This window comes from Chelonia mydas, chromosome 1 (genome assembly GCF_015237465.2).
Source record: "Chelonia mydas isolate rCheMyd1 chromosome 1, rCheMyd1.pri.v2, whole genome shotgun sequence".
Taxonomy (NCBI): Eukaryota; Metazoa; Chordata; order Testudines; family Cheloniidae; genus Chelonia; species Chelonia mydas.
This window is the reverse complement of record NC_057849.1, coordinates 166541390-166556260: the sequence shown is the minus strand read 5'-3', so window position 1 is coordinate 166556260 and position 14871 is coordinate 166541390. Positions and strand designations below refer to the sequence as shown.

General features: G+C 43.8%; 1 long non-coding RNA gene across 1 annotated transcript in view; it reads right to left on the bottom strand.

Annotated features, from left to right (window-relative positions):
* The window catches only part of LOC122464100, a 94354-nt gene that overhangs the window by 76096 nt on the left and 3387 nt on the right, over positions 1–14871 (bottom strand). The window lies entirely within an intron of this gene.

Genomic DNA, 14871 nt, shown 5'->3' with positions numbered 1-14871 from the left:
AGCTGGGGGCAGCTACAGAGCCCCAGACTGGTGGCTGGCACCCGGGGCCTGCAGCGGGCTGAGCTGGGCAGGGGGCCGGAACCCTGGCTGGCAGGGGGCTGGTGGCTGGTACCCCAGGCCAGCAGCGGAGCCTGCTGGGCCGGGACCTGGGCAGTGTGAGTGCCACTGAAAATCAGCTCATGTGCCATAGGTTGCCTACCCCTGGTCTAGAACATCATGAATGGTGTGGAGAAAAAAGTTCTTCACAAAACAGAAGAGCTAAGGATCACCTGATGAACTTAATAGGCTACAAGTTTAAACAAACAAAAGGAAGTGCAGTAGAACCTCAGAGTTACAAACATCTCAGAACATTATGGTTGTTCTTTCAAAAGTTTATAACTGAACACTGACTTAATACAGTTTTGAAACTTTACTATGCAGTAGAAAAATGCTGCTTTTAACAATCTTAATTTAAATGAAACAAGCAAAGAAACAGTTTCCTTATCTTGTCAATTTTTTTTAAAGCTTTCCCTTTGTTATTTTTTTCTTTGTAGTTTATGTTTAACAGAGTATTGTATTGTACAGTATTTGCTTCTTTTCTTTTCTTTTTTATCTGCTGCCTGATTGCATACTTCTGGTTGCCAATGAGGTATGTGGTTGACTGATCAGTTCATAACTCTGGCGTTCATAACTCTGAGGTTCTACTGTACTTCTTCACACAATGCACAGTCAACCTGTGAAGGGCAAAATTATAACCGGGTTCAGAAAAGAATTAGTTTGTGAAGGATAGGTCCATCAATGGCTATTAGCCAAGATGGTCAGGGACACAACCCCATAATCTAAGTGTCCCTACTCCTTTGACTACCAGAAGCTGGGACTGGACAATTGGATGGATCACTCAATAATTTCTCTTTCCTGTTCACTCCCTCTGAAAAATCTGGCATGGGTCACTGTTGGAAGACAGGATAATGAGCTAGATGGACCAATGGCTTTACTGGGTCAGACCTTTCTTATGAACCAGTGGACATGATTCTCATTTACACTAACGCCACTTTACACAGCTCAGGCAGCATAAGAGTGTCTATCCACTATAAGACTCCTTTACATCACCAGAGTTGTGTAAAATGGCCTTAAGTGTAAACACATGCCAGATCCATTGTCCCAAGTTCCCAGGCAAAAATAGTGCAAAGGCATGTATACTGCACTCAGCATGGGTGGAGAAAAAACAGACATGCCTTGTGCCACTCAACAGTTATCACTCTAGCTCAGGGATCCGCAACCTTTGGCATGTGGCCCACCAGGGTAAGCCCCCTGGTGGGCCGGTCCAGTTTGTTTACCTGCTGCGTCAGCAGGTTCGGCCGATTGCAGCTCCCACTGGCCGTGGTTCGCCACTCCAGGCCAATGGGGGCTGCGGAAAGTGGCGCGGGCCGAAGCATTTGCTGGCCGCCGCTTCCCACAGCTCCCATTGGCCTGGAACGGCAAACCGCAGCCAGTGGGAGCTGCAATCGGCCGAACCTGCAGACACGGCAAGTAAACAAACTGGCCCGCCCTGCCAGGGGGCTTACCCTGGTGGGTCGCATGCCGAAAGATTGCAGATCTCTGCTCTAGCTGCTGAAGGAGTGCTGTTGACAAACTTAAAAGGCAAAGTGAAAAAGTTAGGGCAATTTTCATGGCTCCAGAGTATCTGGGGGACCAGGCAGGGCACAGAAGGGCAGAAATTGTGATCCCACCAGTGAACTGTCCAGAGAGAAATTACTTAAAACCTCAGCTCACTTAAAGTTAACTTTATTCTGAAGAGGTAGAAGAATGGAAATGAGCCGGGCTCCCAGCACTCGGAGCTAATCCCCTCATGGAAGTGGATTACCAGGAGTGCTGGGAGAGCTCTTTCCCAGCACTCGCAAGTGACCACACTCACACGTCAAAGCACTGCCACGGGAGCGCTCCTGCGACAGCATTTTGAAGTTTCCAGTGTAGCCATGCCCTAACATATCCCTGTGGGTTTTTTCCCCAGTAAGGAGTGTCTGGGATCTGAATATTAGTTCACTCTGTCCTCATCAAATCCCACCAAGGAAGGCACATGGCAGGTAAATCCTTATCTATATGTCTTGTTCCTAAACTTCCCTCTAAACCTACCTATCCTCTGGAAAGATACCTATGTCATCACCACCCATTCCAAAGCTGGGTGTTTGGATGCCCAGATTACATGCAACAATTCTACACCCATAAATTTAGGACTTGTCTTCACTGCAAAGTCAATTCAAGTTAAAATTAGAGCATGCCTCAAACTGATGTTCTACCCACACTTACGATTCCTTAACAGAAGCTCAGTGGTGCTTTTTAACTTAAGTTAGCTGACTCATCAGCTGCTAACATGATCACACTGTACCACGGACACAGGCTAGCATCTCTTGAGTGCCACTAGTCTTCCAATGCATTCCCACAAATTTACTGTGTGTGCCCAGAAAAGACAGACAAGTCTTCCCAGAGTTCTCAAGGAAAGAATTCCCAGAGCAAGTTCATCTTAGTGCAGAGAAACGTAGGATGTGCCCCCAGCAGCCTTAGTGCACCACACAAGTGAGTGCAGCAACTCAATAGACATGGCCCAAGGGTTATTTCATGGAATGGCTGCACTTACTTGAAAGGGGTAACTCAAGTGTGGAAAACTCAAGTTCGCTTGATACTGACAACACACCCTGAACCTGACAATTCTGCTACATCTTCAGGTCAGCCAACATCAGTCCAGATTAAAAGAGAGAGAGAGAAAACTTTCATTCCCCAAAAAGCTGCTTTCAGCACCTTTCAGTTAAAATTAGTATCAGATGATGTCATGTATGATTCCACTTTTCTGCTTTTCAAAGTAATTCCTCACTGGGTTTCTAAAGCAGTGTGCTGCATTAAACAAGGTAGCCCTATATTCAGAATTTCTTCTATTTCTCAGTATTCTTCAGGATCAGATGCCTTGAGACCCAGTGCGGATCCCCAATATTCAAATCTTTTTAGCCCATAGCTGATTCTCTACCACTTCCACATACTATTTTAATGCAAAATTGTTCCAAATTAGAGAGTTCCAGACAGACATGCCCTTTTTCAATTGCCTGCTCTGATGTCTATCACTCAAGATTCATAAAACACTCTCGAGCCTCTTGCTGAAAGTGCTCATTTTAGCAGAAAGTGCAGAGTGCTCATATTGTCTCTGAGGAGATTCCAGCAGATCCTCAATCAAATCATCTTCTCATATGGCATATTTAAGTCTTGAGTCATTATATTACAAGAGGACAACTGACAGACCTGGCTGTAGAAAGTTCTCTCCTTTCTCTTTGTGTTCCATTCTTTTAATGTTTTTTATGCTTATACAGAAGATGGAAGATCATAATGTGGTTTATTTTGGGGGCTGTGTGCAAAGCCAAGCAGCCTGCTAGGCTAGGCTGAGAGAGATTACAATGTTCTAACAATTTTATGTTCATTATGGGATTACAGGAAAATATACAACTAGGGGCCATATTGTGATCTGTAAATCTATAGTAATTCCATTGCCTTCTAAAAGGAGTCATTCCAGCATAATGCAAATCAAAACCTATCCCTCAGATTAAATCAAAACTTTATCAGACCTAAAACTTCAAGAATTCCACAAAAGTGATGGATATTCTTATCAAGACCAGCTCTGGCATTCCCATATCATCCTTTCCTCTTCAAAGCACATATACTATAATATACTCTATGTTTTTTCCTCCCAGGTATGTCCCTATTCAGCCACAAATTCATCTTACATAAATCTGATATGTTAGCCATAGATATATTTAGATAGGTGAATCTGGACACTAAATAGAAGTGATTTAAAATATCTTTGTTTGGATTCTAAACTTAAAGATGAGCCATTAAGATTTTTTAAAAAACATTTTGGGTACATTGTGCAATTGAAGGAGGGATTGCAGCTCTGGACTAGAGACAAACAAAAATCAAAGAATCAAAAAAGTTAGCGGGAAAGGGAGAACAAAAAAAGGAAAGCAGATAAAGTCTGTGAATGCCAATAATTGACATGGTGGCAATTCAGCAAGATTCTAGTTATGGGCAAAAGCAAATGTGAAATTTAAGATATGTACAACCCCAGGCCTGAACTACATAGAGTGTGATCCTGTTAAGATTTTGACAACATGTTAATTAAGTGTAACTTAAGCTTTAGTAGTAGCTGCAGGTTACTACATAAAAGAAGTCATCAACAAAGTAGTATGTGGCTCACCCGTGGATGCTAAAAGAGCCCTAACTACAGGAATCACATCTCAGCATACCGTAATAACTTATGAGAATTGTAATAAATGCACTTCCAGGGAGCACAAAATAGTCATGAACGAGGTTAGGGGTGTTTCACAATATCATCTTTCTAAAACAAAGTCATGTATCTATGTACTGTATATAGTTACTATAGTAGAATGTGTCACTAATTATTGTGCTGTACACTAAAAGAGAACTTTCAAAAATACTCTTATCTGCATTCTGCCATTTTTGAGTTCCTGGCAAGAGCATTTACAGTGCATGAGCGTGGAAAATTGACAGATTCTGCACATGTGGTGCTTTTCATGATGTTTGATACATTCAGCTGAATATAAGATTTCAGATATGTTTCCCAGTTCATCTCACTGTGTAAATCAACGTATTAAGCCAGCCCAGCAGAAAACCAGAGCAGGCAGACAGAAAATGTGCTTATTCTAAATTTTAAAAAATGGTGAGCTGTTTTCTTATAAAATGTAATGGTGAATAAACATTTAAATACTGGGTTACTCACCAGAGCATAAGCCAACACGTCATGTATCCCAAGAGCAGGAAGAAACATACCAGAGAGAAGAAAAGGCTTAGTGACCCAACAGATTTGATGTTTAAAAAAAGAAAAGCATCTACATACATTTAAATAAGAAATGCATCTATTAAGCTAATATCAGTTACATATTTCCACAGAGGAGAAAAAGCTAATTTAGAAAAAGCAACAAGTCTATCATTTAAAGCATATGCCTATATTTTAGCAACTATAATTAGGGGCTTATTTTTTACTTTGTGGAAATGGAGCAACAGACTGAACAATTGACCCTGTTCCTTTTCAGTATGCATTTCTTTGGCTACTTCCTTCTTTGCACATATTCATAGTTCCCTGAGTGTTCTTTGTTCTTTTGAGACTATTCCTCTTACTTGTGGAATTTATCTATCCCTTCTTGTCCTTCTGGTTTATCCCTCTCTCAAGGACAATAATCTAAAACACAAGGAAACGTAATTAGCATATCAGGTATAAGTGCATGTTATGGATTATAGGTAGGAGGGAAAGGAAATAGTGATTTGCTATCAAATATCATAATGAATAGGAGCACCAGTTCATAAATTCAAAGTAAACCTGTTTCTTTATGCACCAGAAAGGTGCACGACTACTTATACAATGGATTTATTACCTTTGGTATTTGATAGCCAACCTTGTTGGAGGGAATATAATGTTCTCTGAAGGATACTAGAAAAACTTGATGCCAACCAGTGGGCCATAAAAAAGTAAGAACAAAGGAGAGTTAAGAAAGTCTGAGAACCCAATGACTATATGAATAGCACCAATAAGAAAAAATCCCTACAAATTCAAAGACAGCAGAACACTTGGAGTAATTAACCCAGATTGTAATGCTAAGAATACGCAAAGAACAGGCAGCGGTTTGGCTTCTGAGCAGCGAGGCTGGCTTATTCTCATCTGAGTAATTAAGTTGTATCATTTACAGTCCATTATTCTGAAGAATGCTGAGGCTGCATGGCCATTGTCAGGTAAACAGTCAAGGCTGTGGGCTTCATACTCATTTTCACTAAGATCCCTTTGCACCACTCTGGCAATATAAAGGGGCCTTAGAGTTAAAGTTAATGCAAATCAGGCCTAGAAAGAATGAACATTTTTCTTTATATCTAAGGGCCAGAGTGATCAGAAGAGCAACTTTTGCTACTGAATTTAGAAAAAGTTCAAGAATATTGTCTAGGGGAATAACTAAAGAAAATTGATACATACGGGCCAAACCATCACTTTCCCCTCAACAGACAGAAGGATGGAAACTGGCAGCTCTTGAAGGATGGAAGGGGGAGGAGAGACAGAGATGCAGAAGAGTCATTGCTATCTCTGCAGCATCCTTCCCCTAAGCCTGCGGAAGTCCTTTGGGGGCGGGGGGGGGGGAGGGGGGAAAGGCCAGGGAGGCCAACAATCTTCACTCTTTGGCAGCAGCCCTAACCCCACAGGAACTCTTCACCTAAGTCAGTGCTGGATAGATCAACCATTCATTTAGCTGGGTTCCCTGTCTACAGAGTCCCCAACATATCCAGGATTACTGTGAGTCAAGACTTCAGGAGTTTGTTCTTATACCATCTCATAACTTCCTGATGGCTGGCTGATTTCTCATCAACTTTTGCCTTTTCTCAAAATAGCCACATCTTGTTATTTCCAGTAGGATAGAAATCATGCTGCCTGTAATGAAGATGGGTTCTGTGTTAAGGAAACTTGGTGGGAGAGAAATTGGTGAGCAGACAGAAACTAAACGTTATGTGTAGCAAATCATGAGGTATGGCAAGAGGGAGACGGGTTCAGGGAGGAAGACTTCTTGGGACAAGGGAGAAAAAGAGTAGCTAACACAAGGGATTTGGGACAGAGAAGAATGGGAGAAGTAGGAAATTTAGGAGGAAAAATATGGAACAAATGAAAGTGGGGGGAATAAGAGTAGGACAGGACTTGGAGCAGGGAGAGGAGAGACAGGCAAAGAGATGGGGAAGGCACAGAGGAAAAGAATGACAGCAACCACACCTTAGGGATTCGAAAGTTAGCAAACTCCTCCTCTGAGCAGCCAGTGGGGTTAGCCTGGACATGTGTGCACGCATTTACGGCTTAATTTTGAACCTGAAGTGAATGCACAGAGATTGGGGTTATATACCTGTCTCCTAAAATCCAAAAATCAAAAAACAGACCAAAGAGCAGTGGGATTTATCATCTTTTAAATCATGATTTTAAATCATGATTTCAAAGCCAGACTCAAGATTTTTGAGCACTTAATGTTGGAAATATCTGCAGTCAGAGGATGGGAAGTATGACTCCAAAAACAAACCTATCTTGCTAGGGTGGGCTGGGAGACAGTTCAAAGGCCTCTGGCAAAAAAAAAAAAAAAAAGAGGTTTACAGGTTCAGTTGCCATGATTAACCTTTCTAATTTTGCATGCAGGTGGGGGAAGGTTAAGCAGTCCACAATGGCATATCACCCTCCTCCAGCCAAAAGATATTAAGGATACATCGGGGTAAGAATCTGTGGAGTTTCCAGTCCCCTATGCAAGATAATGTGCTCGTAGGGTCAGATTCTAAGCCTACTGCAGTTAATGGAAGTCTTTTCATTGACTTAAACAGGCTTCAGATCTGACCCCTATACATTTTCTTCTAAACATTAGAGCTGGGACAGCTTCCTAAGGGAGTTCAGTGCTCAGATCCACTGCCTTTCAAAGGGATGATACTATGAAAAATACCAGACACCTGCACTGCTCCAAGGGTGAGTACGAAGAAGTGTAGGAAGGATACAACAAGAAGCAAGAACTGGAAGGAGTGCTCAGATTACATGTATCACAATGAGTTTTATCAGTTATCACCAAAAAAAAAAATTAGATGAAGGGCCATGAAGTCCCAGAAAGACTATGGCAAAGGCTAGACAAGCACCTATTTGAATTTGACCAAAAGAGGTATTATTCATTATTACTACTTTAAATCCACAAAAATTTCAAAGCTACCAAGCAAGCAGCAGAATGGTAATCCCTCATGTTGAAATTTCTATTTCCAAAGTGTGGAGTACCAGAAGTTCTTGTTACTGACAACAGACCGAATTCTCAAACATAGAATTCCAAGAATTTACAGAGACCTGAAAGCCTGAGTACATTATCTCCTGTCCAAAAACACCCACAAAGTAAGAAGATGTTCAAGAAAGCTAATCCAGTGCTTTTCAAACTAGGGGTGCAGCTTGTTCAGGGAAAGCCCCTGGCGGGCCGGGCTGGTTTGTTTACCTGCCGCGTCCGCAGGTTCGGCTGATCACGGCTCCCACTGGCCGCAATTCGCCGCTCCTGGCCAATGGGGGCTGCGGGAAGTGGCATGGCTGAGGGATGTCTAAGAACCACCCAGCATGGGGGGAAGGATAGCTCAGTGGTTTGAGCATTGGCCTTCTAAACCCAGGGTTGTGAGTTCATTCCTTGAGGGGGCCATTTAGGGATCTGGGGCAAACATTGGGGACTGGTCCTGCTTTGAGCAGGGGGTTGGACTAGATGACCTCCTGAGGTCCCTTCCAACTCTAATATTCTATGATTCTATGATAATACAACCAACCTAGAGTGAGTGGAATTACAGTGTACTGAGAAAAACAGCTCAATGCATACCAGACTAAATTATTAAGTGACTCTGCAATATATTTATCATTCGATTTTGAAGTATGTTATTATGCAATGTCAGTGCTAAGAGTTGGATTAGGCAAATTAAGTAACAAAAAAGGAAAGATTTAAGGATAAGTATCAGGTCTCTACAGAGTGTATGAGTGCAGATGCAATGGTGTAATGTTATTATGGGAATGACTATATCTATTAAATGGCAAAATTCAATATCTTTCATTATTGTTTACAGCAGGGACTGGCAATCTTTGACACACGGCCTCCCAGGGTAAGCCCCTGGCGAGCTGGGCCGGTTTGTTTACCAGCCGCTTCCTCAGGTTCGGCCGATTGCAAAGCTTCTCTGATGCACCCTGCTGTGCTCTTCTAACCGCCTTGTCGTCTGGTAGGCTTGCCTGAGTTCCTTAATTTTCATGTGGCACTGCTGCGAGTCCCTGTTATAGCCTCTATCCATCATGCCCTTGGAGATTTTTTCAAATATATTGGCATTTCGTCTTTTCTAACGGAGTTCTGATAGCACAGATTTGTCTCCCCATACAGCAATCAGATCCAGTACCTCCTGTTTGGTCCGTGCCGGAGCTCTTTTGAAATTCTGGGACTGCATGGTCACCTGTGCTGATGAGCTCGCCATGCTGGCCAAACAGGAAATGAAATTCAAAAGTTCCTGGTGCCTTTCCTGTGTACCTGGCTAGTGCATCTGAGTTGAAAGTGCTGTCCAGAGTAATCACAATGGAGCACTCTGGGATAGCTCCCAGAAGGCAATACCATCAAATTGCATCCACACTACCCCAAATTCGACCCGGCAATGTCAATTTCAGCACTAATCTCCTTGTTGGGGAGGAGTACAGAAATTGATTTTAAGAGCTCTTTAAGTCGTGTGGATGGGTGCAGGGTTAAATCAACCTAACGCTGCTAAATTCGACCTAAACTTGTAGTGTAGACCAGGGCTTAGGATATGTCTTTGCTGCAATTAGACACCTGTGGCTGGACTGTGCCAGATGACTCAGGCTCACAGGGCTGAGGCTAAGGGGCTCTTTACAAAGGAGTGTAGATGTTCGCACTGGGCTTTAGGACCCTGCAAGGCAGGAGGGTCCCAGAGCTCGGGCTGCAACTCCAGCCCCAAACATCTACACTGCAATTAAATAGTCCCTTAGCCCTAGCCCCGCAAGCCTGAGTCAGTTGGCACAGGCCAGTCACAAGCGCCTAATTGCAGTGTAGACATACCCTAAGTGTTTATAATATACTCTAATACACTTCAATGTTTAATTCCAGCAGTCCTTTCTCTCTGGGCCTAAGCATAAAATTCCTAATTAACCTAGACAACATACTGTTGCAAACACACCTTGGAAGGTGTATTAAGTGAGCATTTCAGGAAACTGGGTGTATTAACAAAGCAGCACAAAGGAGGATAGGTCCATTTTAAAGGACATGCTGAGAGGAGACAGAAGAACTAGGAAAGAGCTGGGAGAGAATCATTTTTCATGATTCTCCCAGACCACAAGCCTGACTGTATATCTTTAAGGCACAGGTTTCAGAGTAACAGCCGTGTTAGTCTGTATTCGCAAAAAGAAAAGGAGGATTTGTGGCACCTTAGAGACTAACCAATTTATTTGAGCATAAGCTCACGAAAGCTTAAATTGGTTAGTCTCTAAGGTGCCAGAAGTCCTCCTTTTCTTTAAGGCACAGGCACTCATAGAGAGGAGATAGGGCAAAGGCAAATCACTCCAGCAGGAACTGACCCATAGCAGGCTGGTTTTCCACTGCCTTATATCTCCTAAACTGGTACAATTTTGTGTGTAGACGAGGCCTTAGGAATACACACACAATTAAAGGTTACACCTATGCAAAGTAGGTGTAAAATATTTTCAAATGAGAATTCTCTACCCATGTAATCTGTGGTAGTATTTTACACCAATTTTCAGTGACTCTGGGAACACTCACTGCAGAGCAGTGGAGGATCAGTTACCCTGGTTTCTGCGGTTGTGTGCAATACACACAAAAGGAGGTACCGACAATCAGAATCCATTTTGGAAAGTGTAGGCCTGCATTAATAACTTAGACCTTAGCTGTGAATCCCTTACGTACCTGAGTTGTTCCATTAAAAGCTAATGGGACTACTAAAGGCTTGTCTGCACATGGAGTTGTGCCAGAATAGCAATTCAGGAATGCCTTAGTCCCAATTATTTTAGTCCTCTACCAAAGTGGATTAAATTAAACCAGACACAGGCACTCTTAGACCTGGCCTACACTTAAAGCTTACATCAACATAGCTCTGTCGGACACGGGGTTTAAGAAAACAACCAAACATATACATCATACACCCACGTATCCCCAACCTGACATAGCTATGTCAACAAAACCCCCAGTGTAGACACAGCTATGCTTAGGGTATCTCTACACTACGAAATTAGGTCGATTTTATAGAAGTCGATTTTTAGAAATCTATTTTATACAGTCGATTGCGTATGTCCACAATAAGCGCATTAAGTCAGCTGAGTGCGTCCTCACTACCGTGGCTAGCATCGACTTACGGAGCAGTGTACTGTGGGTAGCTAACCCACAGTTCTCACAGTCTCCGCCACCCATTGAAATACTAGGTTAAGCTCCCAATGCCTGATGGGGCAAAAACATTGTTGCGGGTGGTTTTGGGTACATGTTGTCAGTAGCCCCTCCCTCCGTGAAGGCAACGGCAGACAATCGTTTTGCACCTTTTTTCCGTGCAGACACCATACCACATCAAGCGTTCAGCCCGCTCAGATAAGCTCACCGACACCGCCACTGTTGTGTCCTGGGTGCTGCTGGCAGCAGACGGTGTGGTAGGTCTGCTAACCATCGTCATCCACCACTTCTGCTGCAACTCTGCTCTCCTGCAGCTCGGGGGATCCGTTCTGGTACATGACGCTCGCATCTTCAGGAGCTTTGAACAGCTGCAGGAAGGGACTTACTTCCCAGACCAGAAAATAACTGTTGGGGATTTTGAAATGCCTATAGTTATCCTTGGGGACCCAGCCTATTCCTTAATGCCATGGCTCATGAAGCCATACCTAGGCACCCTAGACAGCAGCAAGGAGCTGTTCAACTATAGGCTGAGCAAGTACAGAATGGTGGTAGCATGTGCATTTGGACGTTTAAAAGCACGCTGGCACAGTTTACTGGCTCGGTTAGACCTAAGCAAAACCAATATTCCCATTGTTATTGCTGCTTGCAGACACCATACCACGGCAAGCATGGAGCCCGCTCAGCTCACCGTCACCGCTGCTGTTGTGTCCTGGGTGCTGTTGTCAGCAGACGGTGCAGTACGACTGCTAACCGTCACCATCCACTGCTTCCGCTGCAACTCTGCTCTCCTGCTCTTGTAAATAAGCTCAGTCTCAATAACAAATTTCTCCATGTCGTCGTCATCCACCGCTTCCGCTGCAACTCTGCTCTCCTGCAGACGCCATACCATGGCAAGCATGGAGCCCACTCAGCTCATCGCTGCTGTTGTGAGCATTGTAAACACCTTCCGCATTATCCTGGAGTATATGCAGAACCGGGCTAAGAGACGCCAGCACAAGGATGATTTTGATGAGGACATGGACACAGACGTTCCTGAAAGCACAGGCTGCGGCAATTGGGACATCATGGTGGCAGTGGGGCTGGTTGATACAGTGGAACGCCGATTCTGGGCCCAGCAAACAAGCACAGACTGGTGGGACCGCATAGTGTTGCAGGTATGGGATGATTCACAGTGGCTGCGAAACTTTCGCATGCGTAAGGCCACTTTCCTGGAACTCTGTGAGTTGCTTTCCCCTGCCCTGAAGCACATGAATACCAAGATGAGAGCTGCCCTGACAGTTGAGAAGCAAGTGGCGATAGCCCTGTGGAAGCTTGCTATGCTGACTGCTACCGGTCAGTCGGGAATCAATTTGGAGTGGGCAACTCTACTGTGGGGGCTGCTGTGATCCAAGTAGCCAGTGCAATTATTGATGTTCTGTTATCAAGGTAGTGACAAAAATTCCCCTATTTAAACCAGGTGACCATGAATGATATCACTCTCTTGAGGCTAACACAGAAAGATATAGACCAAAGATATAGACTGAATGTTGCTTGAATGCGACCAAAACCCAGGACCATTTGCTGCCATGCTGTGTGCTGCAATGATTCCAGAATACTTTCGGAGTACCTCCAGGAGAACTTCATGGAGATGTCCCTGGAGGATTCCCGCTCCATCCCCAGACATATGAACAGACTTTTCCAGTAGCTGTACTGGCCACGAATGCATCCCAATTCTTCAGGGCAAATCAAACATTAAACACTATTGCTTTTAAACCCTGTACTGTAGTTACAAATGTGCACTCACTAGAAGTGCCTTCTCCAGCTTCAGGGTCGGAGATCCCGCCTTCAGAGGGTATTGGGTCCAGGGTGATGAAAAGGTCCTGGCTGTCGGGGAGAACGGATTCACCGCTTGCCTGCTGCGCATTCTCCTCCTCCTCTTCCTCATCCACAAAATCCTCCCCCCTTGCAGGTGTCCACGGACAGTGGTGGGGTAGTGGTAGGGTCCCCTCCTAGAATGGCATGCAGCTGATCATAGAAGCGGCATGTCTGGGGCTCTGATCTGGAGCGACCGTTTGCTTCCGTTGTCTTTTGGTAGGCTTGCCTCAGCTCCTTAACTTTCATGCAGCACTGCTGTGTGTCCCTGTTGTAGCCTCTCTCCAACATGCCTCTGAGATTTTGGCAAATATATTTGCATTTCTTCTTTTTGATTGGAGTTCTGCCTGCACAGATCCTTCTCCCCATAGAGCAATCAGATCCAGTGTCTCCCTTTCGGTCCATGCTGGAGCTCGTTTGCGATTCTGGGGGGCTGCACGGTCACCTGTGCTGCTGAGTTCGCCACGCTGATCAAACAGGAAATGAAATTCAAAAGTTCCCGGGGCTTTTCCTGTGTACCTGGCTAGTGCATCGAAGTTCAAAGTGCTGTCCAGAGCAGTCACAATGGAGCACTCTGGGATAGCTCCCGGAGGCCAATACCATCAATTTGCATCTGCACTACCCCAAATTCGACCCACCAAGGTCAATTTTAGTGCTATTCCCCTCGCCGGGGAGGAGTACAGAAGTCGATTTTAAAAACTCTTTAAGTCAACGGAACGGGGTTGGTTGTGTGGACACATTCATTTTAAAATCGACCTAATGCGGCTAAATTTGACCTAACCCCGTAGTGTAGACCAGGCAGAAGAGAGTGCTTCTGTCAGTATTGCTAATGTGATGTAGGGATGTGGTGTTCCTACACTGGCAGAACTCCTTCTGCTGGCATGCACAGCATCTAAATTAGGGATCTATGCCAGCATAGGCACTGTAATATAAACATAGCCTCTTTCTGGAATAAGAGTGTCCACACATGACGTTAATCTGCTTTAAATTCACACCCTACTTTAATCCAGAACTTTAATGTATAGACAAACATGAAAGTATATAAGGGTTTATCTACACTTAAATTAAACTGGTGCAATTTTATGGTAGACCAAGCCTTAGGAGTACTCACATGATTGAAGGCTGCAAACTTCATCACTTAAGCAATTTTTCAAAGCCTAGCAGTTCACCTTTACATCAGATATTTGCGCTCCAGCTGTTTTTCAGTTGAAATGAAAGTTTATATATAGTTTTAATCATATATCTTTTTGTGTTTATTTTTTGGGGACAGCATATGGATTGTGTACTCTGTGTTGCAAGCAATCAAATCCTCTTTTTGAACAGCAGTTTAAAGGTTTAACCCATGTAGTTCCCATAAGCATTAATGAGAACTATCCACTTAGATAGTGTCCATTCTCCTATCTATTTGCAGACTTTCAGTCTGAGAATAGTCACCCAAAGTTCTATAAATTGCAGAAGCCTGGGGGAAATTCACATTCTAAAAGAGTCAGTATATAATTGAAAGTGACACTTCAGGGAAGTGTACTTCCTTCCATTAAGTTATTGTCTCTGTTTAGGTTCTTATATTGTTTATGGTGGATTCTATTTTTTTTGTCAGGGATTTTTTGTTTTCATTGTTAGCGAGTGCACATCTGCTGCTTCAGCACTCAAAGGTACCAGTTTCAATTGGTGTAATTAAGATATCTATAAAGTCTCTCTTCAGCACAAATACACTTTCCCCTCCCACCTCCATTGCAATAGTGGCTAGTTGAAGTTTCTCAGTTAAATTAATATTGTTGCCTTTATGAGAGACAAAGTTGGTTATTAACACAACTATTACACAGTTGTGCATACTATTCTATGCACTGACTGAGCTGTAGCATTTAGTCACAGCTCTGTAGGAGCAGAGCTACATCACCCCAGCGGGAGCTCTGGAAGTATTGCGGAGTACAACTGCTCTACCAAAAGCGGTGCCACCCTGCCATCCAGGAGGGGCCAACTCCTCTGTCAGGGCCACAGGGAGCAAGAACAGGACCTCACCCCCCTGGGCAGAAATTAGCACTGTCAACAGCACTAGCCTTGAAAATCCTTG